Source organism: Ovis aries, chromosome 10 (assembly GCF_016772045.2).
Source record: "Ovis aries strain OAR_USU_Benz2616 breed Rambouillet chromosome 10, ARS-UI_Ramb_v3.0, whole genome shotgun sequence".
NCBI lineage: Eukaryota > Metazoa > Chordata > Mammalia > Artiodactyla > Bovidae > Ovis > Ovis aries.
The window spans coordinates 49,342,679-49,370,673 of NC_056063.1; the positions used below are offsets into that span (position 1 = coordinate 49,342,679).

Genomic DNA, 27,995 nt, shown 5'->3' on the forward strand with positions numbered 1-27,995 from the left:
TGGTACATATACACAATGGAGTATTACTCAGCCGTTAAAAGAATTCATTTGAATCAGTTCTGATGAGATGGATGAAACTGGAGCCGATTATACAGAGTGAAGTAAGCAAGAAAGAAAAACACCAATACAGTATACTAACACATATATATGGAATTTAGGAAGATGGCAATGACGACCCTGTATGCAAGACAGGGAAAGAGACACAGATGTGTATAACGGACTTTTGGACTCAGAGGGAGAGGGAGAGGGTGGGATGATTTGGGAGAATGCCATTCTAACATGTATACTATCATGTGAATTGAATCGCCAGTCTATGTCTGACGCAGGATGCAGCATGCTTGGGGCTGGTGCATGGGGATGACCCAGAAAGATGTTATGGGGAGGGGAGGTGGGAGGGGGTTCATGTTTGGGAATGCATGTAAGAATTAAAGATTTTAAAATTTAAAAAAAATAAAAATAAAAGATACACACTGCAAAAAAAAAAAAAAAAAAACAAAGTAAACATAACCTTTTAAATAAAACTGTTTTGTAGGCCAGAGGCCTACAGTTTCTCTAATGTTTCTGCTCCTTTTATGCTTCTATAAGGTACAATGATTTAAGGTAGGGTATATCCAGAGTTGAATGATTTGGGGTTTTTCTGCTGTTGTTGTTTTCTGTTTTGTTTTGCTCTAAGTAAGGCTATGCTAAAGAGCCTAACTACTTACTGCTCCTTCACAAAAACTCCCAGAAGAAAGTAGGTTCTAAACTAGCTTCTTAGAAAAATGCTACCGATTGTTTACTTGTAAACAGAGCCACTTGAGCTAATTTAATGGTTTCTAAGTTCACTATGGCAAAGTCTGCTCATTTGTCCTCCATATGTTTAAAAAATCCCCAGAGTTTATAAGGCCACAAGGGAAGCTTCCCACTGAGTGGCCTGCTTTGTGCTCTGCTCAGTCCCTTCAGTCATGTCTGACTCTTGGCGACTCTGTTGATCACAGCCCACCAGGCTCCTCTGTACATAGGATTTTCCAAGCAAGAACACTGGAGTGGGTTCCCATACCCCCTCCAGCAGATCCTCCTGACCCAGGAATCAAACCGGGGTCTCCTGCATTGCAGGCGGATTCTTTATTGCTGAGCCACCGGGGAAGCCTGGTCTTCCTTTAAGCAACTCCGAAGAGCAAAAAGAAACATGAACACTCCTTTGGGGACATTGTTCTAAGTGAACTGTGTCCTGCAAAATGATACGCTGAATTCCTAATCTCCAGAGCCTCAGACTGTGACCTTATTTGGAAATAGAGTTGTTCCAGATATAATTAGTTAAGACTGGACTAGGGTGGGCTCTTAGTCCACTGTGACAGGGTTTCTTCAAAGAGACACTGAGACAGAAATACAAACGGAGACAGGGGTTGGGGTAACGCATCTAATGGCCAAGGACCTTGGCAAACACCAAAAGCTAAAAGAAGCGAGAAAGGATCTTCCTATACAGCTTTCACAGTGAGTGTGGCCCTCCAACACTTAATTTTGGACTTCTCCAAAGGTGGGAGAAAATCTGTTTCTGTTGTTTGAAGACACAAGGTTTGCAGTAATCTGATATAACCATGTTTTGTATTGGGGTGTAACCTATTAACAAAATTGTGACCGTTTCAGGTGAAAAGGGACTCAGCCATACATATGCATGTATCCATTCTCCTCCAAAACGCCCTCCCATCCAGGCTGCCACATAACACTGAGCAGAGTTTCATGTGCCATACAGTAGGTCCTTATTGGTCATCCATGTTGAATACAGCAGTGTGTATATGACCATACCAAACTCCCTAACTGTCCCTTCCCCTGCAACAACCGTAAGTTTGTGTGCTAAGTCTGTGAGTCATTCTTAACTCCTTTGTTTCTCTTTCTTCCTACTATAACACAAGGTGCTACACTGCCCTCACACACAGCATGCAGCCTCATGCCTCCTCCCCTTGGCCTGAAACTTTCCCTCTCTCTTGACCATCCTTCTCCATATCTCTTCGTGTCATCAATGTGTCTTTTGAGCTCATCTCCAAGTTACCTTCTCCATGTCACCTCACCTAATCTCCTCCCAGGCTGGGTTCTGTGTGGGGCTTCTTTCCCCCCAAGCACAGCATACAAATCTGCGACACACGTCTGTCTTCTCCGGTCCACTATCAGCTCTGACATGACACCATTTCTCACCACTGCACCGCCAAACTCAGAACTAGGCTCAGGGTATGTGTGGCATGGTTGCACTACTCCTATCTTCCATTATCACGTGCTTTCCTCTCTTCACATCCCCTTTCCATCATATATCACGTAATCCTCAATTTAGAATTTAATAGGTGATTTTAGAGTTTCCTTTGCAAAAACCCTTAGATATACCTGTAGGAAAAAAACCCAGCTGATATAGCATTTGGGACCCATAGCCCAGTGACAAGGACCTGGGTGATTTGTCAGCTTCGCCATAATTTTCACCATCATTTTCACCATCACCTGTAAGTGACAGCCTGCATTCCATTCAGCCTGGTTGTCTGTCCTGTTAATCAGCAGGCAGGTGAGCAGAAGCAGCAATGTGAGAGGCTAAGTATCAACATGACTGTTCTACCCTTCCCTTGATATAAGTCCCCAGGAGTGGATTTTCACCCCCTTGACTCTCACAGAGAAAAATAGAGGGGATGGAACTGGCTGGTTCAGCAAATGAAAGCAAGCATTGATGCCAATAAGGACAGAAAGGGCAGATTTGAACTTCAGTTCAGTCACTCAGTCGTGCCCAACTCTTTATAACCCCAGGGACTGAAGCACACCAAGCTTTCTTGTCCATCACCAACTCCCAGAGTGTGCTCAAGCTCAAGTCCCTCAAGTCGGTGATGCCATCCAACCCTGTTGGCCCCTTCTCCTCTTGCCTTCAATCTTTCCCAGCATCAAAGACTTTTCTAGTGAGTCAGTTCTTTGCCTCAGGTGGCCAAAGTATTGGAGTTTCAGCTTTAGCATCAGTCCTTCCAATGAATATTCAGGACTGATTTCCTTTAGGATTGACTGCTTTCATTTCCTTGCAGTTCAAGGGACTCTCAAGAGTCTTCTCCAACAGCACAGTTCAAAAGCATCAATTCTTTGGTGCTAAGATTTGAACTTAGCACACACAAAAACAAAATAAGCTTTTCATACCTTTCAAATAAAATAGTTGTTGCTAAAATTTATTGTTTTTTAAAGCACTTTAGTACAAATTAATATTACCGTCAATGTATTTTCAACTACTCTTGTTAACCATGCTTGCGCTCAGCCACTAAGTCGTGTCTGACTCTTTGTGACCCCATGGACTGTAGCCCAGCAGGCTCTTCTGTCCATGGGATTTCCCAGGCAAGAATACTGGAATGGGTTGTCATTTCCTTCTCCAGGGGATCTTCCTGACCCAGGAACTGAACCCACGTCTCCTACATTGCAGATGGATTCTTTACCAATGAACCACCAGGGAAGCCTCATTTTAACTACAGCACTTTAAAGACTATACAGTAAAAGCAGTATATGCCAAACTTCTAAACACAGCAATACACACTATGACTGCATCTTAAATAGCTTTAGAAGTATTTTCCTTGTTGAAAGAAAAAAGTCAGTACAGAAGGATGAGATCAGTCAAGTGTTTTGTAAGAAATGATTTGTACTATATCTCTACGAATTAAATGAACTGATTTTTCATCTTTGCTGGTCCCTGGGCAGTCCAGTCCTAGGTCGGTAAGCCAACTGGCTATTTCTTGCCAATATCAACAAAAAGCCCATGAACCCAGACTTTTCCAGTGTATATCCCAAACCACTTTGACCAAACTAAAATTTCATTTTTGACTTATGTCTGACATCTGATCCTGTCCCTCGAAGTTCCCATTGAAAGTCTTGATCTTGCAATCCAGCCCTGATGATATTCTTCGGTCTACCAGCACAAAGCCCTGACTTTGTCCCTCTTGTCCACCTCTCACAGGCCCACTCTTCCTGCATGGATCATTCTGCTGTGAGTGCTGGCAGCCACGAGGAAACACATCTACTCATCCTCTGGGACCCTGGCCTAGTGGTGCACACCCTCACTGATGGAAAGTTTTGCAGCAGGTTTCAGGTCCAAGAGTTTCACTGAAATGAGACATTTTTACTACCTCTCAATCTCCAGTGCACTTAGAGTCATGCACCCAATATATGCTGAATGAGCAAATGAACCTTCCCCTTCAATGAGTATCTATGAAGTTATAAATATCCAAATAGCTAAATTCTCTGCCAGGCTTTTGACTATATGCCTGAGTCTGGAAAATCAGAATAAGGTTGGCGGACACAACAGAGAAGGGCCTCTACCTTCATGTTCTTTCTTCAAAAAATAAAAATGTAGGAGACAACAATCAGGGCTATTACAGCAGTCTCTCTTATGACCCCTTTTGTGTCAATTTTTGGCTACATTTTACTTTGAAATAATTTTAAATGTACATGAAAATTATAACAAGATACAATAAAAATCCCATATACCCTTCAACCTGGGTTTTAAAATGTCACTCTTTTTACATGCATTTGAACAAAACTATACCCATTCACTTTGGAGAAGGCAATAGCACCCCACTCCAGTACTCTTGCCTGGAAATTCCATGGATGGAGGAGCCTGGTAGGCTGTAGTCCATGGAGTCACTAAGAGTCGGACAAAACTGAGAGACTTCTCTTTTACTTTTCACTTTCATGCATTGGAGAAGGAAATGGCAACCTACTCCAGTGTTCTTGCCTGGAGAATCCCAGGGACGGGGGAGCCTGGTGGGCTGCCGTCTATGGGGTCACACAGAGTAGGACACGAATGAAGCGACTTGGCAGCAGCAGCAGCAGCAGCATACCCATTCACTTAACCGTCTGTCGATACATCTACATCTATCTAAAAACATTTACAGATATAAACACACAAAAATGTGTTTACAGGTATGTACATACACAATTACACACCTGTGTACAAATATATCTATTTTTTCCTGAATATTTCAGGATAAGTTTCAGACACAGAGACCTTTTATCCTTAGTACATCAGCATGTCAGTATACTAAGAATGAGTTGAATACACTCTTATATAACCATTTTCTAATTATCAAAGTCAATAGTTGCAACTAACCCACAAACCATGTTAAAACTGAATGAGTGCTTTCTTTCAACGTTGTCAGAACACTGATGTATTATTCTCCCATTTATGAATCGACATTTTTTTTTTTCAGGCTTAGAACTACAAGTAAATCCATTAAATGTTCACTATCACAACACTTTGCCAATATTTTCCCAGTCATGTCTTGGTTGCCAAAACTCATCCTGCTGATGTTTCAAGAAGAGCTCACTGGATGCTGAAGTCCTTGAGCTCTTGCTTGTTTAGAACAGTTTTTCTACAGATTTATACTTAAGAGCTTGGCTGGATATGAAATTCATGGTTCACACTTGGAATTCACACTTGAATTTCTTGAATTGCTGCTTTTCTTTGTATATTCTTTGGAGATGTCTGATGCCATCCTAAATACTTCTATTACTTGATTGATTCTTTGTTTGCTTTTGCCTGTTAGGCCAGCCGTCAGCAAACATTTTCTTAGGAGCTAAGCAGTAAGTTATTTTAGGCATTGTGGGCCACATATGCTTTTTGTCACATATTTTTGTTTTCTAACTCTTTAAAAAATATATGTAGAAGCAGTTTGTAGCTTGAATTCTACACAACTGGCCGTTATATGTAGTTTGACAATGCCTGCTATATATGATAAAATTATTTTCTTCAAAGTTCACTACTTTTCTACTAGGAAATATATAGTTGATCATTTTTTTACAATTTTCCTAGGAACCTGGAAATACCTTCCAATATGCACCTTCAGGTCTTCTTTTAATTCAAGCAAGTTTTGGGGGGGGGGTTATAAAATGCTCGTAGATAACTTATCAAAGTCAACAGTTGCAAGTAAAATTGCGACAAAATTTGTACACTGTAAAACATAAACATTTCTTCAATGAATCATTTGTGGGGATGATGAGCTGGGGAAGTTGTATGCTTTCCATCTATTTTTTAGTGTGTTGTGTCTTTCAGGATCTTAAATGTTAGTCCTAGTTCATTTTTCTTTTCCAAGGATTCCAATTATCCACAGGCTAGATCCGCTCTATCTTCTACTTCAACAATTTTCTGTGAAACTAATTTTAACTTCACTTTATTTTCATTCTCTTAGTTACGTGCCTTTGTCTTCAATGCCCCTCAGTAAGTTTTCCTATTTTAATCCACTCCCCACCTTGAGCCCCTGACAATTTATAGACTTTATAGCTTATTATTTTACCTACTTTTTCATTTCTTTCCTATGTTCAGTTAAATTGCATTTCACTTCTTCCCGTTTTTAGTCCATCTCTGTTCTTAAAGTTTTGACAGAAAGGTTTTCTCCCCTACACACACTAAGTCACTTCAGTCATGTCCGACTCTTTGCAACCCCATGGACTGTAGCCTGCCAGGCTCCTCTGTCCATGGGGATTCTCCAGTCAAGAACATGGGAGTGGGTTCCCACGCCCTCCTTCAGGGGATCTTTCCAACCCAGAGATTGAACCCACATCTCTCATATCTCCTGCATTGGCAAGCAGGTTCTTACCACCAGGCGCCACCTGGGAAGCCCTGCTCCCCTATAGTTCCGAATAATCGTTTAGGAATATTTAATTCAGTTTGCAGCACTGTGTTAGTTTTCTATGAAGGGAATATTCATCAACTAAGGAGATTTTGATTCTCATTTTGTTTTTATCTTAGAATAGTTCTGAAGAATGTTTATTTCATTTCATGAAAAATGGCAAAGGTTTGGTGGGATTAATACAATTTTAGACTGCCCTCTTCTGTTAGTGTAGCAAAAATGTACTTTAATTTGCATGAATTGTACAAAATTTGTACACTGTAAAACATATAAACGTTTCTTCAATGAATCGTTTGTGGGGATGATGAGCTGGGGAAGTTGTACGCTTTCCATCTATTTTTCAGTGTGTTGTGTCTTCAGGATCTTAAATTCCCCTCTGCTTCTTCATGCTTTCACCAGAGACTTCTTAAAGGTAAATTTCTCATTTCATCTCTGTACCAGTTTCCTTTGGATGCTGTAACAAACTACCAGAAATTTAATGGCTTAAAATAGTAGAAATTTACATTTTTTTATAGTTCTGGAATCCAGAAGCTTTAAATAAGTCATATGTAGCTAAAAGGAATGCGTCTCTGGGAAAGTTCTCAGTGAGAATTTATTCTCAGTCTTGTAGTTTCTAGTGGATTCTGGTGCTCCTGGGCCTGTGGCTGCATCTCTCCACCTCTGGCTCCTGTCCTCACATTGCCTTCTCTTCTGGACACACATCCCATGCGGGCTCCCTCTCTCTTCTGCACGCACATCCCAGGCAGGCTCCCTCTAATAAGGGCCCTCGTGCTGTCACTTCAGGTCCACCCAGATAACCCAGGATCACCTTCCCAACACATAATCCTTAATGTAATCACATGTACACAGTCTCTTTTTCCGAGAACAAGATAAAATTCAAAGATTCCAAGGATTCTAACATACACATCTTTAGGGGCCATTTATTTAGCCTCCCACTGCTTTTCCCCAGATGCGCTGCCTTTCCAAGACTGTTTGCATGGATCGTCTGTGAGTGCTAAGTCGCCTCAGATCAGTTCAGTTCAGTTCAATTGCTCAGTCGTGTCCAACTCTTTGCAACCCCATGAACTGCAGCACGCCAGGCCTCCCTGTCCATCACCATCTCCCGGAGTTCACTCAGACTCACATCCATCGAGTCCGTGATGCCATCCAGCCATCTCATCCTCTGTCGTCCCCTTCTCCTCCTGCCCCCAATCCCTCCCAGCATCAGAGTCTTTTCCAATGAGTCAACTCTTCGCATGGGTGGCCAAAGTACTGGAGTTTCAGCTTTAGCATCATTCCTTCCAAAGAATTCCCAGGGCTGATCTCCTTCAGAATGGACTGGTTGCATCTCCTTGTAGTCCAAGGGACTCTCAAGAGTCTTCTCCAACACCACAGTTCAAAAGCATCAATTCTTCAGCGCTCAGCCTTCTTCACAGTCCAACTCTCACATCCATGCATGACCACTGGAAAAACCATAGCCTTGACTAGACGGACCTTAGTCGGCAAAGTAATGTCTTTGCTTTTGAATATACTATCTAGATTGGTCATACCTTTTCTTCCAAGGAGTAAGCGTCTTTTAATTTCATGGCCTCAGTAGTGCTCAACTCTTTGTGACCACGTGGACTGTAGCCCACCGAGCTCTTCTGTCCATGGATTCTCCAGGCAAGAATACTGGAGCGGGTTGCCATGCCCTCCTCCAAGGGATCTTCCCGACCCAGGGGTCAAAACCCACGTCTCTTATGTCTCTTGCCTGGGCAGGAGGGTTCTTTACCACTACTGTCATGGCATGGGTCAAACGAATTTCAAATCCTTTTCCTGTAGTCAGTGCTCTGAGCTACCCTGACCTCTTGTTTAGTGCTTTTGAATTTAGGATTGATTTTCTCTCTTGAGGGTTGATTTTAGCTCAATTCCATCTTCACTTTTCTGTATACTTTCATGAAAAACCCAGTTCTCCACAAAGGCTTGAGCAGGGAAATAAGAAATATGTTTTCTAGACATTTGTGTTTACCTTCCTACTACAGAGAATTTGAAGTTCGTAGTGTTCTGTCTTACTACTACTTCTAAAGCTTGGGGTTTTAGAGTTTTAACCATGCTTGCTGATCTGCATAGATTTTTAGAATGGTATCTGGAGTGATCTAACTGCATTAATTAAAAAGTCTTAAGCCTGGGACTTCCCCGGCAGTCCAGTGGTTCAGACTTCACCTTCTAATGCAAGAGGCTGCGGGTTCGATTCTTGGCTGGGGAGCTAAGACCCCACATTCCTCATGGCCAAAAAATGAAAATATAAAACAACAGAACCAGCCCTGTAACAAACTCAATAAACACTTTTTTTTTTTTTAAAGAATAAATCCTTTGTGAAACAGGAAATAAACAGTATTCTAATTTGGTAAAAACCTGTTACTTATACAAAAAAGGTTTTTAAAAGTTAATAATGTAACATAATGGCTACTATTTTGTATAGTTACTCAGAGAAATAACACCTCGCTAAACTATAGACTTGTTGAATTCCAGAACTGACAAAGACCACAAGGACCAGAGCTATCAAATCTAGTAAAGATCTCTAGTTGCCTATGGTAGAAGACTGTCTGTCTCCCATGCAAGAATCTACCCATCAACTATCCCAGAACCCAAAATTTGAAAATTCCAAAGCGAAATTAATATCATTATACTGAACATGGCATTTTAGTATAATACTTAATAGTCAATGCAAATAAAGACCGTCAATGTCTTTGTCTCTATTTTCTGCCTAGAGAATAGCAATCCTAGTAGTTAAATAAGGACCCTTAGGAAGTGGTTATGATGAATTAGCCAGAATGTGCAAGTTATTTTGTAAATGAAGGCTTAAGTACCATCATGTAACTCTGATGTATGGGGAGATAAAGCAGAAATGTCAGTGGCTGACTGTGGCCATATATATTAGTGCATTAATATTTAACAAAGAAATGGGCGATAAGGAATTAGGATGTTAGCATCTTGCTATCGGTATTCTAGGACTGCCCTTCCAATGGCATAATTTTATTTAATTGTTAACTTCATCTGTCCCCAATTAATGGGTATAAAACACACTTTCAAAGCAATAAAACATTGTAAACAATGATTCTGAAGGTAGAAATGTGTACACTGGTATTCCCTGGGCCACTGTTGCACCCAACTAAGTCAAACGTCAGTCATGTCTTTATTTATTTATGTGGCTGCACCACACAGCATGCAGGATCCTTATGATCAGACCAGGGATCGAACCTGTGCTCCCTGCACTGGAAGTGTGCGATCAACCGCTGGGCCACAAGGGAAGTCCCAACAGTCACGACTTTAAATAAAACTCTAACTAACTACTGTCCAAATTTGAGGAAACATCAGTAAACATATACCATCTGAGGTCTAGCATGTGCTGCATACTGAGTGTCTGCTAAGCACGGACTTGAGAAAACACTCCATTTTCTTTGTATCCACTTTATATGCTAGAAAAGTGATTATTTTTTATAAGTGCTACTAAACAGTCAACACATATCATTCATACAGAAATTATACATTTCAACCATTCTTGATACTGTTCCCTCTGCTGAGACTGATTCCTCACAGGCTCATACTAACCTTTTCCTGGTCTGTATCAGATGTCACCACTTTGGAGTTTTTCCAGATCTGCTGAACTATAATACAATCACTCCATGCTCAGAAATTTCTTAATAAGTTTTAGAACCTATACTTTTGTACTTTCCCATACTACTCACCATATACATATACAATGGCAATACAGAGGTATATTTTAAGAGCCTGGCTTTGGTTTACACCAGGCATCAAGATGGACCCTGCCACCTACTTGTAGTTGTCACAGTGACTGGCATACCTTTCCTGAGACTCAGTTTCTTTGAGGAAGAGGAGAATAATACCTAACCCCTAGGTGTGCCGGGGCTTCCCTGGTGGCTCAGAGGTTAAAGCGTCTGCCTGCAAGGCGGGAGACCCAGGTTCAATCCCTGGGTCGGGAAGATCCCCTGGAGAAGGAAATGGCAACCCACTCCAGTATTCTTGCCTGGAGAATCCCATGGACGGAGGAGCCTGGTCAGTTACCGTCGATGTGTTTGCAAAGAGTCGGACACGACTGAACGACTTCACTTCACCTAGGTGTGCCAGAAGAATTGAATGAAATAATGTAAAGTGCTAAATCTAGCAAATCAGTTATAAATACAGTTACCTAATATTATTCTCCCTGCAACTACCTCATTCTGCTTCCTGAGTATAAACTCTATATCAGAGATTATGTCTTATGTGCTTGGTGTGCCTACAGCACCTAGAACAATGCCCTGCACACAATCAGTATTCAGAAGGCACTTTTACAATGAAATTAAATGAAGGATACAAACTGAACATTTGTTGAGCATTTTCCATTGTGAAGGCACAGCAAGAAATGAAAAAGACGTCACTCCTGACCTTTATTTACATCTTTAAGGGTTTATTCTATTTTAAAAGCTGGATCTAGTAAAAGAGCAGTTAATCTTTAAGTGTTTAGTCTAGTTAAAAATATACATGTATATAGATATTTCACATATAAGACTGTGAGTGAAAAGAACCAGGAGGACAGTACAAAAGTGAGTGCTGACTTGGCAAACACACTTACGAGTGAGTTAAACTGAAAAACGCATTTTTCTTGCCTCCATTTTTTCCAAAAAATACTTCCCTCTGCAATTGTTACCTCTCCTTACTCCTACTCATATTTGTTTCCATGGCAATATGTTTCTACCTTGAAATTCCACCACTGGAATGTCTACATTCAGTCTACAAGTATTTCTACTGCTCTTGCTCTTAAATTGCTCCTAGAAGAACTCAGTTCTCCCCTCCACAGTGTAGATGAATTACATAAATGTCTACCGGGCACATGTTTCATCTCACTCCCTTGTACTGTACAGGGGTTCTTACACAGGACTATATTAATACTTCTAACATTTGATACATTTTAATACCTCATAACAAAGTAAATAAACCCAACTCCTGTGATGTGAATCATACAGGACCTAAGCTTGTTCAGATTCAAGACCTTTACCGAATACAAAGAGAACATTTAGAGAGCTACTTAACAATCAAAACCAGAGGAAAAGAAAGATTGCCAGTAAAAGAGTTACTCAACAAGGACTTATTTCCTACCACCTGATCCTGCCTTTGGCTAGACACTGGATTTCTCCTGCCAGAACCTCAGGACTGTTAAGAGAACCCTAATTTGCCACTGAGCTTTTCCACTGATGTGCTCTCATCCCTACTCCTATTAGGTCCTTTAATGTTGCTTCATTTACTCTTAATTCTTCTGTTTTGAATTGTGCTGCCAAAGTCCTAAAGGTCTGAAACACATCAGTACCTCTGAATAGATGGTCAATTTGACTCTTCTGAACACCAGTCAGACTGCAGAACACTGCCAAATGCCACAAGCAAAATTGCTGTCCTGCAGTCAAACAAAAGATACTAACTCACTGAGCAGGTCCTACCCTGGATTTCAAGAGCCAACGGAAGTCCTTGTAAGCACCCCAGGAGTGCAGCCTAGGCTGAAGGAGATACCCAGATGCCAAATGGTCGCTTTAAAAAGCCCCAAAATTGATACAGGACTCATAGAATAAGTTCTGGTGTTCCTCGAAGAATTCTAATACAGAGAGCTAATTAAGAGTTTAAGCCACTCAAGAACTACCATGAAAATTTCCAGAGGGTTATCCACAAATGGGTTAGCAAACCCAGAAAATTTGCTAACCTCTCTCCCGCCCAATAGAATTTTGACAGCTATAGCAAGATCTAGCACAGACTATACCATGAGTACTCAAGGATATGATCTCTCTAGGCTGCTCAGAGGCAACGCGGACTTTCTCTCTTGACTTTGCTTGTCTTGATAGAGGGAAGAAAGCTGTCTTCCTCTATATCCTAAATCTAGAACCGTATAGTTAGAAAATCAAATGAACCTTTTTTAAGACTACCTTGCATCAACATTTAAAATTTTCTCAACAATTAAACTTATAAAAACTGGCTACATTACTCTGCAGTTTGTCCTAATGGGTCAAATGATCCTGCTTATTTTAGGCTACATTTTATTATTAATCTTCAATTTCTAACTACATTATCAACATGATACATCATGTTGTCATGAAGGAATCTTTAGCATACCATTTGAACGCATCCAGAATTCTGGGTATTATAGTAACACACCATGAAAAGCAAAATAACTCCTCAAGGATTCACAATGTTAAAGAGCAAATGTTTCCAATCCCTATGCAAGGCATGTTCTAATACACCAGAGTGGTCCTTCCATAGACTCTGATGTATCCTTAGATTCTCGACCTGCATCTGAGAGACATCTAAGTTGACTGCTACTATCAATGCTTTATCTCTTACAAATCTTTCTCTCCTAAATTTTCTCAACATATGGCGAGGAAGGAAGTCCAGCCAGCAGCAGCAGTTACCCCAGATTCCATGGAGGGATTATACTGTCAGGATATTCCCCATCTCCTGTCAGCAGCTCCAGTGTTGATGCCTTTTCCCATTCAAATTTGGAGAAATATAAAGCAGTCTGAAAAACCCGTTCTAAACACTATAACAATCTGCCAATACTATGAGAAGCATTTGGTATCCATGCATACAAATTTATTTATGTGTAAAATAACTGCTAGTTATATAAACAAACATATTGTACAACTATGTACACATATATATTTGTATTTTCTGTATGTATAAATATATAACATCAATTTATATATGCATAACTATATTCATATACGTAGATCTATGCAGTGTATATGAGTACGTGCATGTATGTGCATTTACTTTTTTTAATTTATTTTTTAATTGGAGTATAATTCCTTTAAAATATTAAATGGAGTATAATTCCTTTAAAAGTTATGTTAGTTTCTTCTATACAACAATGTGGATCAGCTGTAAGTATACATATATACACATCCCCTCTCTCTTGTGCCTCCCTCCCACTCCCCCATCCCATGTAATCACAGAGCACTGAGCTGAGCTCCCTGCGCTATCCAGCAGCTTCCCACCAGCTGTCTATTTTACACATGGTCGTGTATATATGTCAATGCTGCTGCTACTAAGTCGCTTCAGTCGTGTTGGACTCTGTGCAACGTCATGGACTGCAGCCTACCAGGTTCCTCCATCCATGGGATTTTCCAGGCAAGAGTACTGGAGTGGATTGCCATTGCCTTCTCCAATATGTCAATGCTACTCCCGCAATTCGTCCCACTCTCTCCTTCCCCCCACTGTATCCATAACTCGATTCTCTATGTCTGAGTTTCTATTGTTGTCTTGGAAATAGGCTCATCAGTACCATTTTTCTAGATTCCATATGAATGCATTAATATACAATATTTGTTTTTCTCTTTCTGACTTACTTCCCTCTGTATGACAGGCTCTAGGTCCACCCACATCACTACAAATGACCCAACTCAAAATGTAACCCACGTGGAGGTGAGCTACTGCATGGGCCAGGCACGGCAATGTGCCCTTGAAAGAAATTCCAACCCGATCTTCAGTAAACAATCTAGATGTTTAGTCAAGTCTCTCAAGGAAAAGTTAAAATGTGATCATAATACACAAACTAGAAAAATGCCCTTACTTCCATTTTCAAAACCTGGAACACTTGGTAGACCTATCCTGCCCCACCCACCAAATTTTTAAACTCTATTCAAACTTGCGAATGTTTTACTTCGGCTCTTACGTTCAATCTCCCTATCCCATCCCTGCATACTCTTTCAAAATCAATTACTCTCTCCCTCAGCAACAGGGTTCTGCCCTTTTCAGAATAAATGAGAGCATGCTCTTTCCCCTGTTCTATCTCTTCTACTCCCCCATCCTCAAAAGTCCCCTTTCTCTAATTCTCCAGATATTGTGTAACAAAGACCCAGAACAAAAAAGAAGCTGCAAAAGCAGAGGGGATAAATGCTCACATATTAGGTTTCCCTATCTTACATGTCTATCAGAGAATACCCTTAAGATAGCACTTTTTCAGTTTCTGTGTATAGTTGAAAGAACACTCCTAAGATTTGATGTCAGATGGACACTTGACACTTCTGAGACTTTATTTCCTCCACTGAAGACATCATTATAAGAATCAAATGTAATCATATACGTTAAAAGACAGAGATTTCTTTGCTGGTCCAGTGGTTAAGAATCTGCCTTCCAATCTGCCTTGCAGGGGATACGTGTTGGATTCCTGGTCTGAGAAGGTCCCAAATGCTGTGGGGCAACTAAGCCCATGTACAACTATTAAAGCCCACTGGCTCTAGAGCCTGTGCCCTGTACCAGACGAAGCTACCTCAATGAGAAGCCCGTATACGGCACCCAGAGAGCAGCCTGCACACAGAGACCCCATGCAGCCAAAAATTGAAAGGAAAAAAAAAAGACTGAAACAAATATCTGTTAATAAACACTGGTCTCACCTGCCCTGTCAATTTAATATCTAGAGATAAATTCAATTTTTTTGGGGGGTGGGGGGGCTTGGTTAGTGTTAGAGTAACTCAAGTATTTTAAAAGTACCTCCCCTAGGGAGTAAACAGCACACACACTGAAAACCCATGTGGTAAGATTTCTGGATACCATGTCTTTTGAACTTATTTCAGGTGTTCTCCATACCATCAGGTAGAAGGAAATAACCTCTTCATAGGATAAGGATCAAAAGAAATATTCAAACTCTGTAATCACACCCACAAGTTATAAAGAAAAAAAAAAAAAGCTTCAGAATCTGTGGACTTCCTATTACATTCTTGCAGGATCAATAAACAACACCGCACAAAATCTTCATTGCTGTTGTTTTTCCATAGGGAAGTCAAATGCTTTGAGCAGTGCAAAGAATCTGACTTCTACTACTGGATGATGCTTTCTGGTACCTAAATTCCATTTAACTGAATGAATTTATTGCCTAGTTTCAACTGAACTATTTCCCAATTATACTGACATTACCTCCAAGGGCTTCCCAGGTGGCACAAGGGTAAAGAATCAGCCTGTCAATGCAAGAGATGTAGATGCAGGTTCAATCCTGGGATGGGAAGATCCCCTGGAGGAGGAAATGGCAATCCACTCCAGTATTCTTGCCTGGAAATTTCCAGACAGACGAGCCTGGCAGGCTACAGTCCATGTGGCTGCAAAGAGTCAGACACAACTAAGTACGCACACACACACCAAAGAGCAAAATATCCATATTCTATATATACTGAAAATTACTTGATCCTGTCTTTGCCTTAGAGACTTTACGAATGAGCTGAGGGTCAAACCTGTGTTTGCCTCTTCCTCTTCCAGCCCCTTCAATGGCCTACGTAGGAAATTCTACAGATATTCTCCTTGTGTGATAAACAGATCATTTGTGTATTTCAAGTACGCTACAGAACAGAAGATGAGATTAACATCTCTTTGTCCACGGAGAAGACCAGCAAAATCAAGAAGCTAGCCCACTGTATAAAAATTTTTGTAATATTTTACTAATAAAGGCTTTGCCAGATTTTTCTTCAATGATTCTAATTTTCCTAAAAATTCCAGAAAACTGCGGTACTGTTCTCACCTCAAGATGATTTCAGCCAGACTTAATAACAGTGATAGGAAGTATAAGTGATAGCTGCCATTTTGCCAACAAGAGAAATAGTTCACCAGTTATTACTCGTCTCCAAAGAGTGTTCTCAGGTCAGGATTGTTCTACAAGCCAAATAAGAAGATATTTTTTTTAAAAAAAAGGAAAGTAAAAGAATTAGGTATTAACAGGAAAAGGAAAATAGATAATTTATTTTTAATATTATTTTTATTATTGAGAAAAGTTAAAACTACCATTTTCTCATAGTTCTGGCAAATTTTTCTAAGACCATGATTATTTAAATAAAAGCCATTATGCTCCTTTCCTGTAGCCAAAGTGTCCTGGACTTTCAATCTCTCTCTTCTCACACACACAAACACAATATTTATGAGATAACTATTTTCCATCTTAAAACAATAAAATGTTGACCTAAAAAAAACATACACTGGGGTATTTGTGTTGACTCTCATGTTAACACTCAACTTTCACCTACACTCATCTCCAACTGATAAGGGATGACAAAGGCAGAAAAGTCCACTACCAAAGGGAAAGGAAAGACAGGCTGTTGGAAAATGAAAGGGAAAGTGAGAGAGGGGAATGGTGTGACATGGGTCTTTTAAGATTGCATATAATTTGTTCATATATTTTGTTCTTTTCAGATGTGATCCATCTCCTCCAGCAGAAAGGCAGATGCTCTTGGACCATCCACATCAGAGGTGACACCATCCATGTCAGAAGAGACAGAATCAGGAATCTAGGCAGCAAAACTTCCAAAACTGTCACGTGAACGTAAACACAGGATCTCAGATTTCTAGTGAAGCTCGATAAAATAAAAGGAAACAAATATCTGTCAAGAACCTACTGTATGAACTGCCATAGGTACTGTGTGAGATTTTGGCTAACCTCAAAGCCTTGTCAAACTAAAAAGAAAAAAGAAAAAGACACCAATTCAGATGAGCAATTAGAAAAAAACTACCCTAGAAAAATCATGCATTGGGCTCCTGCTTGGCCCTGAGAGCAGAGAGTAGATATTAACCCCCTGGCCCCTCTGCAGGGTGGCTTTATGTGGAGCTTGCCAGCCACTGCAGCCCCACTGCCAAGCTCTCAGAGCTGAATTCAGAACCTGAAACCGCAGCTTCACTCTGATAGCGAGTCTCATTCTGCACAAAAGAGGTGGAATCTTTGGAGACATCATTTAAATGCCAATTTTCATGTCTCAGCTTCCAAGTTATGGCACTTATAACATCAATATTTTAAACAGTTCAAGTATCTTTTAACACCCAAATGAGTCATTCACTCTCTTAGTAGAGAAGACGTAAAATAAAATGTCACTGATGAAAATGTGAACTGCTTCTTCAAAGGCAGAGTTAAGTACATATCTCACAATTCCGTGGTAATTGGCACTGAAAATACAATGCTGGAGCCTGACAGTGGGAATTTGCTGGGCTCCACAGGAACTCAAAGGCTGAGGGAGAAAGAGGGCCCAGCACTATCAGAATCTCCCTCAGTCTACTCTTTCTGCAACGTCCTCACAATCCTCACTGACATTTAAAGGGACCGATTCCACCTTCTCATTGAATTGATACAAAAATCAAGGTGTAAGGCAGAGAAAACTGCTGTGATACATGAAAAGGATATTCACAGATGCAAAGCGGCACTCCGGGCCAGCATGACCAGCTCTATAAACAACAAAGTACATCAATACACAACAAAGTATAATATCCTAAAACCTGACATGCACACCTAACTGTATTTTCAGTGTTCTCCCAGGTATATCTGCTTACTGCCCCTCGCCCCAGATCTTTTTTAGAGTGAATAAATAAATAAATAACTGAGAACCAAAGGTGCTGTAGAAGGATAACTTACTTTGCAAAACTGCTCAGACTAAATCACTCTAATCCGTGAAAGACGTAATAAGCGGTTCAGTTTAAGTGCGTGTGGTTTCTCTGCTTGAATTACCCAAGTAATTGTAGCTATGCAGAATCAAGCTAAACACACCGCACATCTATAGTACTGCATGATTTCTGTAAAACGGAGCATCTCTAGAATCACACTCGCACCATTTTAGGGCTCTAACTGAGAACACGACAGAAGCAGCACTCGCAGTCCATAAAAATAATGGGCCCAAAGCAATCCCATGAATGATTCCCAGAGTGTTACGCAGAATTATAATGAAATCATATTGGATAAATGAAATGGCATAAAGAATTTAAAAGGGTGTGAAGCATGAAACTCAAACGTCTAGCCACTTAACTATAACACAGCTTTTATGTGAACAAATATCGATAATTCCAAATTCATCTAAATGAATTCTGGCACACCCACACAGGCTTACAAATTCAACACCACAGCAAAAGTGGGGGAAAACCCAGATGAGGAGGTGAGGAAGAGGAGAGAAACCAGTACATGGGCTAAGAGAGGGAGAGTCCAAGAGAGCATGGATCACTCCTCAAAAGTTACTACACCAGCATCCTTCCTTCGTATACAAGTAACAAACTTCCATTGCCCAAACAAAGGGATGAATTACACTTTAACTCTGAAAAATCTGCTCTGAGATGGCATATCTAGAAAGATAAGCCCCATTCCCACTGATGTGTTTGCACACTATCTCCATCTACTCAAGAATAGCTTTTCATCTTCTCTGTACTTCCTCTCCAAACCATGACATCGAGACCAAATCCATTTCCATTGGTATCACCAAGCTGGCACTCCCTAATACCAACAGTAACCAGCACCACTTAAGGCCAAGAGGACTTCTAGGGTGCTTGTCTGTCCACAACTCTACTGAAAATCCATCAGCATTTAAAATTGGCAGGCAGCAGTACTCTTGCCTGGAAAAATGCCATGGACAGAGGAGCCCTGTAGGGGCCACAAAGAGTCAGACAGGACTGAGCGCATTCACTTTCACTTTCAAACTCTTTAACTAATGGGTTAGAAGCCCTGGGTTAAAAATCTCACAATTGCCACTGATTATCTCTGGGTTTTTGGCAAATGATTGCATTGTTATATTCCCAATTTTTCATATGAAAAATAGTGATCACAGTATTCTGTTCTATCTTCTCACTACATTTATGCCAACATCAAACAATAACAAAGAATAAAGTCCTCAGAGTTACACAAAGGATACATACAGATACAAAGCAGTAGTGTTGTCATCATTTTTCCTTCAGAAGACAAAACTCTAAAGAAGCCAGAGGAAGTATATTCCCAATGCCAAAGAAATGCAAAGTTAGATTAGCAAAGTCAAATTCATTCAACTCATCAACAGATAACATTCTAATAAATATTTTTCATGAGACGTGATAATAAAATAATGAGAATTATTCTTCAAGATCTGTAAAAATCAACGATTTTACATGAAAGTTTCACCTAGAATGCTAGAAATCTAGCATTTGCTAAAGAGTAGCTTAGTAGCACCAAAAAAAACAAACATCATTGTCTCGAGTTCAAACATAGCTGGTTCTGACACTGAGAAGTAATGTGATCTCAGAGAAATTACGTAACAATTCTTAACACAGCCATCCTTGTCGGTAAAGTAGAGACGATCACTGTGGGACTACCAGGAATGTTAGATGAGATGGTACCAGGGACCAGAAGTGCCCATGAATAGCACCCTCCATAACTATTCTTTTGGGGATTATTAACACTAGTATCATCTTCCTGATAAACCATGCTGCTTACTGCTGCTGCTAAGTCGCTTCAGTTGTGTCCGACTCTGGGCGACCCCATAGACAGCAGCCCACCAGGCTTCTCTGTCCCTGGGATTCTCCAGGCAAGAATACTGGAGTGGGTTGCCATGTCCTTCTCCAATGCATGCATGCATGCTAAGTCGCTTCAGTCGTGTTTGACAGTGCAACCTTATGGACAGCAGCCCACCAGGCTCCTGTGTCCACGGGAGTCTCTAGGCAAGAAAACTGGAGTGGGTTGCCATTTCCTTCTCCAGATAAACCATGGGCCTCCTTCAAGTCAGACTATACCTTGGTTCCTAACAACCAGCACCATAAATGATTGTTCTGAGACTGAACTAATGAATGAATGTGCTGGAAATCAAGCTGAGAGTTAATATGCATGATGCCATTTGAGCTCAATTAAGTGCTAAATTGGGTAGGTTGTGACTACAGACAGAGTCAATAAAAGTGCAGAGAAGAGAGAGATCAATGGGAATGCTAAATTCAAGAAAGAGTTTTGTCTTGGAACTTGGAGGATAACCATGATTTCAACAAACTATGGGGACAGAGAGGGTATTAGGTTGAAGCAACAGCTAGCAGCAAATGGGCATCAACTCCTTTATCTTCCCTGAAACAATGGAAACAGTGACAGACTTTATTTTCTTGGATTCCAAAATCACTGCAGACGGTGACTGCAGCCATGAAGTTAAAAAAATGTTTGCTCCTTGGAAGAAAAGCTATGACAAACCTAGTCAGCATGTTAAAAAGCAGAGACATTACTTTGCCTACAAAGGTCTGTATAGTTAAAGGTATGGTTTTTCCAGTAGTCAGGTGTGAAAGCTGGACCATAAAAAGTCTGAGCTTCATTGATGCTTTCGAACTGTGGTGTTGGAGAAGACTCTTGAGAGTCCCTTGGACAGCAAGGAGATCAAACCAGTCAATCCTAAAGGATATCAACCCTGAATATTCATTGGAAGGACTGATCCTGAAGCTGAAGCTTCAATTCTTTTCCCAACCTGATACAAAGAGCCGACTCACTGGAAAAGGCCCTGATGCTGGGAAAGATTGGAGCCAGGATGAGAGGGGATGACAGAGGATGAGATGGTTGGATGGCATCACTGACTCAATGGACATGAGTTTGAGCAAGCTCCAGGAGATAGTAAAGGACAGGGAAGCTGGCATGCTGCAGTCCATGGGGTTGCAAAGAGTCCAATAAGACTGAGCAACTGAACAACAACAATTATAATCCCCATTTTACAAATGAAGAAAATAAGACAGAGATTAAGTAGTTTGCTCTGGTCACAGAAAAAATGTTAGAGACAGGACATAAGCATACCCAGTCTGGCTCCAGAGTCCACACACTTCACCACAGAGACTTAAAGAGGCAAGCCTTAATACATTTAAGCTGGAAAATGAGTAAAGCTCACTGTATCAGCTACAAACAGCATCTACTCTGAGTAGTTTTAGTAGTGAAAGCTACTCATAAAGTAAAAGTGAAAGTCTCTCAGTCATGTCTGATTCTTTGCGATACAGTCCATGGAATTCTCCAGGTCAAATATTGCAGTGGGTAGTCCTTCCCTTCTCCAGAGGATCTCCCCAACTCAGGGATCGAACCCAGGTCTCCCGCATTGCAGGTGGATTCTTTACCAACTGCACTACCAGGGAAGCCCAACTCTTTGCGACCCCATGGATTGTAATCTGCCTGGTTTCTCTGTCCACTGAATTCTCCAGGCAAGAATACTGAAGTGGGTAGCCTATCCCTTCTCCAGGAGATCTTCCCAACCCAATAATTCAACTGGGGTCTCCTGCATTGTAGGCAGATTCTTTACCAGCTGAGCAACCAGAACTATATTTTTTTAAATGTAAGTTCATTGTTTAAAAACCTTTTTAGTTTGTATTGGGTTATAGCCAATTAATGATGTTGTGACAGTGAAATGAACAGCAAAGGGACTCAGCCACATGTATACATGTATCCATTCTCCCCCAAACTCCCCCCTCATCCAGGCTACCACACAGCATTGAGCAAAATTCTCTGTGCTACAGAGTAGGTCCTTGTTGGTTCAGAAAATCTGGTAGGTCAGTGAACTAGGTTTACATTCTAAAGGAACATACATAGTTAAGAGGAAAAATAAACCACATCCCAGGTCTCTACCAGTGAAAATTTCACAACTACAATCCTCTAGCATCCAGTGCCAGAAAGTCTGTCAAACCAACCCCAAAAGCCAGAAGTTCTTGACACTGCACTCACCCAAAAGACAGCCTGCCCTGCACTGTCCATACTACATCTCTCTATAGGTAGGTGCAGCTCACTGGCCAAAGTCCTACTGACTGCAAGAGAGTCTAGGAACTGCAAGGTGTTATGGTTTCCTTTTCCCTTGTTGTAAAAGATTCTATAAGGGGAACTGAAATCACGATATGGGAAGCCAACAGAAAGTCAAGATGATAAACACGAGATGTCAGGTGGTTGCAAAGGGCCACTACACACAATGATCATTCGCAAATAATGTCAGCTACATAAAGGAAGGTCACATCATGTAGATACAACTTCACTGCATGTGGGAACAATTTACTCTTTTCTAACAAAGACCTTAGGTCTCTTATAATGGCAAGGTGTTGTACAAGGCATAAAGATGATAATTCATGTGATTCAAAAACTAATAATATCAATTACTTGGTGACTTTTTCCCCAACGATTTCAGAATGCTATATAGTATAATGATATGTGTCATTTTTCCTATAAGAAAAAGCAAAAGATATTAATTAATGAAACTGGCTACATTACGTATCATGTACTAGTTTTGCATCTTACACGTAGTTCTGTACTTCTGTAGAAGAATCATTTTCCAAGACAACTGAAATTTTGAATGGTGGCAACATAATTTTATCTCTGTGGAAATAGGAGTTTGAAATAAAATGCTTTATATAAGTATTCACTAGAAAAAAGTTAGTTTTGGTTAACAAAACAGAAAGTAATTTTTAAATCATTATTCCTTTAACTATCATGGCCATATATTTCTGAATAACATTTCAATTGCTTTCCACAGTAATGACTGTTTCTAGTTCTGTATTATTAAGGAAAGTTAACTACATACAATGAGATACAGTATTTCTGAGTAAAGTTCAAGAATACAGAACTAAAGACATATTTTTAAATGCAAATTATGCATAAAGGCAGATATTAATTAACACAAAATCAATATGTATTACTTCTATTGTATAAATATAAATTCACAGTACCATTTTTTAATTGATAATGAAGTCACATGAAACAAAGTAACTCTAGAGCATCACCAATGTTCAGTTTTTCCAAAATCCATGTGAATAAATGAATATCTATTTTACTTTATATATATAAATTATTTTACATGATAAAGTTAAGGAGAAATTCAGATGAACAACAATCCCAAGAGCAGTTGCTTCTCACAATAATTACTTAATACATAGGGTACTATGTTAAGGATGATATATATAGTTTTATTATTCTAGCTGAATTCTACACCCTTTACTATCCCTGGATTTAAATATATAGGAAAATGTTACCCATCCTTCTCAGAAACATTCCCGTCAATCAAAAACACTTCACAGAAATGTGAATATACCCCAAGGACAACAACCCAAAGAGGACAAGGACACAATTTCCACTTTTATGTATTTATGGAACGTTGATGTGGAAATCAGAAGTCACCATGGCAAATAAAATTTGGTGGGAGGGAAATGAGAGCAAATTGAGAGCAAGGTGAATGGAAAGCGATAATGTCTCTCTCTATATTTTATGACTTGATATAATAGATATTAAGGGTTTTACCATGTAATTGATAATTATTTACCATATTAATAATTACATGTAGGAAAATCATGTTCCTTTGCTAAATAGTTGCTGGTAGAAGAATCAAGACATTTTCAGCAAGACAAAAGTTTTTAGTGAGTACAAGATTGACTGAGGGAAAAATTTATGATCTTGTACATGAATAGGTTATACATATGGGCCTAAAAATGAATTCCAGACAGTCAGCTCCCTAAAATGTACCAACAGGCTTTGCACTATTCATAGAAAATACTTTACTCCAAACAATTTGCCTCTTTATTTTCTTCAGCAAATATCACAATATATTGATTTTTTTTTTAATGTAAAGTTTTTTTTTTTATCTTTTGACTGTGCCATGTGGTATGTGAGATTTCAGCTCCTTGACCAGGGACAGAACCTGCATCCCCTGCATTGGAAGCACAGAGACTCAACTACTGTACCACCAGGGAAGTCCCTGATGAATCACTTTTAAAGGGCTTCAATACTTTGTATGACATGAATCTTTATATGACGCGAATAACTTGAAGTGACCCAGGAGACTCATGCTACTACCCTGTTTTAACTGACTTAGCCAAGGGAGGTTTGAGGTTTTAAACCCACAGCTGCATTAATTTCTTTCAAGTTGGAAGTAAAAAATATATAACCTAGGTCAAAAAAAAACACTTGAGAACATTCTTCATCTTAATTTTAGAGAACAATAAGAATGTCTTGCTTAGTAGATACAGGCTTTAAGACTATATCAATCAACATCTGCATGGCTTTATTGAAAAGACATAATTAAGACAAGAGTATAACAATGAAATTGCAAAGTTGGAAATAGAATTGGTCATGGAGACTATGAGTCATCTGAACATAACAGCTCATTTATGATTGACAAGTATGTATTTCTTAATTAAGAAAATGTTCTGAAAAAATGTCATTAAGACAAGAAAATGGATTGAGCAGATCATAGAGACAGATTTTTCCACAGGCCACAGACACGACCATTCAGCAACATGTTAAACTGATCAAACTTGCCACCAGGTTAAATGTGCCTTGGTAGCAAAACATAGATTTTCCTCAGTAATGACACTGACATAATTTGTAAACCAATTTTTAAAAAAAGCAATTGTTGACATCCCTATGTTGTTATTTATGAAATTCTGGATTCTCAAAATACCAGGACAGAGAGACAGAGTTTTCAAGAAGGTGAATCTAATATGTGCTGTCAGCTCTGCTCAATTTCTTGATTGCTGAATTTGATACACCCAGTGAAACAAAATTTTTCCACTGTGATGAGCAGGGAATATTTTTGCACATTTTTACCGATGGTAAAATTGTTGAAACCATTATATTAAAACATATACTATGCAGTAAAATATTTTTAATCCTCTCCTCTTCTATAACCTCACCAAAGTGAAAGTGAAAGTCACTCAGCCCTCTCCCACTCTTTGCAACCCCATGGACTATACAGTACATGGAATTCTCCATGCCAGAATACTGGAATGGGTAGCCTTTTCCTTCTGCAGGGGATCTTCTCAACCCAGAGATCAAACCCAAGTCTCCCACATTGCAGGCAGATTCTTTACTAACTGAGGCACCAGGGAAGCCCAAAATTACTGGAGTGGGGAGCACATTCCTTCTCCAGTGGATCTTCCCAACCCAGGAATAGAACCGGGGTCACCTGCGTTGCAGGCGGATTCTTTATCAGCTGAGCTAAGGTTAAAGAGATTCCAAGAGTTCATATTTATTTCAGGCTACTGTGTACAGTGGCCACAGAACTTCTATTGGTAAATGCGCACTTACTGGGGCAGTGAATTAAAACTTTTCATAAGAGCTGCAAAAATTTTTCTTAAACATTAATATTATAGTAGAAATTATCTGAACTCAGAGAATATGAAATATGATAACTAGTTATAAAACTCTCTAAGACAGCTTGCAATAGTGAAAAGATTCAGATTTAGAATACATAAACTCCAAGTACATCCCTTTTACTCACTGGTGGTATCTCTGACACAAGCTATCTCTGCAAATTTATTTACTAAACAAGCTATCTCTGCAATTTTATTTACTAAACAAGCTATCTCTGCAATTTTATTTACTAATAGGGATAATGCTACATCACCACAAGGGTTTCCTATGGTAAAAAACCAATATGGACTGTCAAGCCCTCTAAAAACTGACTTTCTTACGATTATGAAATGTTCTATTTTACCTCTGGTTTCTAAGTCTATTTTATCTAATATTAATATGGGCACCATGTCTGTTTTTTGATTTGGTGTATTATACATGATACATCTTTTCCTATCCTTTTACTTCTTGTTTAAAAGAAGGTCTATTACAACATTATTAACTCCTGAAAGAAAACATCTCACACACTAGTAAAATAATGCTCAAAATTCGCCAAGCCAGGTTTCAGCAAATTTGGAAAACTCAGCACTGGCTACAGGACTGGAAAAGGTCAGTTTTCATTCCAATCCCTAAGAAAGGCAATGCCAAAGAATGCTCAAACTACCACACAACTGCACTCATCTCACATGCTAGTAAAGTAATGCTCAAAATTCTCCAAGCCAGGCTTCAGCAATACGTAAACCGTGAACTCCCTGATGTTCAAGCTGGTTTTAGAAAAGGCAGAGGAACCAGAGATCAAATTGCCAACATCCGCTGGATCATGGAAAAGCAAGAGAGTTTCAGAAAAACATGTACTTCTGCTTTCTTGACTATGCCAAAGCCTTTAACTGTGTGGATCACAATAAACTGTGGAAAATTCTGAAAGAGATGGGAATACCAGACCACCTGACCTGCCTCTTGAGAACTCTGTATGCAGGTCAGGAAGCAAAAGTTAGAACTGGACATGGAGCAACAGACTGGTTTCAAATAGGAAAAGGAGTGCGTCAAGCCTGTATATTGTCACCCTGCTTATTTAACTTCTATGCAGAGTACATCATGAGAAATGCTGGACTGGAAGAAACACAAGCTGGAATCAAGATTCAGTTCAGTTCAGTTCAGTTCAGTTCAGTTCAGTCGTGTCCGACTCTTTGCGACCCCATGAATCGCAGCATGCCAGGCCTCCCTGTCCATCACCAACTCCTGGAGTTCACTCAGACTCACGTCCATCGAGTCAGTGATGCCATCCAGCCATCTCATCCTCTGTCGTCCCCTTCTCCTCCTGCCTTCAATCCTTCAAAGTCTTCTCCAATGAGTCAACTCTTCGCATGAGTGGCCAAAGTACTGGAGTTTCAGCTTTAGCATCATGCCTTCCAAAGAAATCCCAGGGCTGATCTCCTTTAGAATGGACTGGTTGGATGTCCTTGCAGTCCAAGGGACTCTCAAGAGTCTTCTCCAACACCACAGTTCAAAAGCATCCATTCTTTGGTGCTCAGCCTTCTTCACAGTCCCACTCTCACATCCATACATGACCACAGGAAAAACCATAGCCTTGACTAGACGGACCTTAGTCGGCAAAGTAATGTCTCTGCTTTTGAATATGCTATCTAGGTTGGTCATAACTTTTCTTCCAAAGAATAAGCGTCTTTTAATTTCATGGCTGCAGTCACCATCTGCAGTGATTTTGGAGCCCAAAATAATAAAGTCTGACACTGTTTCCACTGTTTCCCCATCTATTTCCCATGAAGTGATGGGATCAGATGCCATGATCTTCATTTTCTGAATGTTGACCTTTAAGCCAACTTTTTCGCTCTCTTTTATTTTTATCAAGAGGCCTTTTAGTTTCTCTTCACTTTCTGCCATAAGGGTGGTGTCATCTGCGTATCTGAGGTGATTGATATTTCTCCTGGCAATCTTGATTCCAGCTTGTGTTTCTTCCATTCCAGTGTTTCTCATGATGTACACTGCATAGAAGTTAAATAAGCAGGGTGACAATATACGGCCTTGATGTACTCCTTTTCCTATTTGGAACCAGTCTGTTGTTCCAGGTCCAGTTCTAACTGTTGCTTCCTGGCCTGCATACCGATTTCTCAAGAGGTAGGTTAGGTGGTCTGGTATTCCCATCTCTTTCAGAATTTTCCAAAGTTTATTGTGATCCACACAGATTGCCAAGAGAAATATCAATAACCTCAGATATGCAGATGACACCACCCTTATTGCAGAAAGTGAAGAGGAACTAAAAACCTCTTGATGAAAATCAAAGTGGAGAGTAAAAAAGTTGGCTTAAAACTCAACATTCAGAAAACGAAGATGATGGTATCCGGGCCCATCATTTCATAGGAAATAGATGGGGAAACAGTGGAAACAGTGGCAGACTTTATTTTTGGTGGCTCCAAAATCACCGCAGATGGTGACTGCAGCCATGAAATTAAAAGACGCTTACTCCTTGGAAGAAAAGTTATGAGCAACCTAGATAGCATATTCAAAAGCAGAGACATTACTTTACCAACTAAGGTCCGTCTAGTCAA

General features: G+C 39.9%; 1 protein-coding gene and 1 long non-coding RNA gene across 10 annotated transcripts in view; both read right to left on the reverse strand.

Annotated features, from left to right (window-relative positions):
• LOC132657302 (uncharacterized) overlaps positions 1–27,969 on the reverse strand; it is a 63,054-nt gene extending 35,085 nt beyond the window's left edge. Inside the window, exon 1 of the long non-coding RNA XR_009595277.1 lies at positions 509–27,969. This is a non-coding gene — a long non-coding RNA (uncharacterized LOC132657302). The remainder of the gene's footprint in view (positions 1–508) is intronic.
• KLF12 (KLF transcription factor 12) overlaps positions 1–27,995 on the reverse strand; it is a 521,468-nt gene that overhangs the window by 238,358 nt on the left and 255,115 nt on the right. The window lies entirely within an intron of this gene.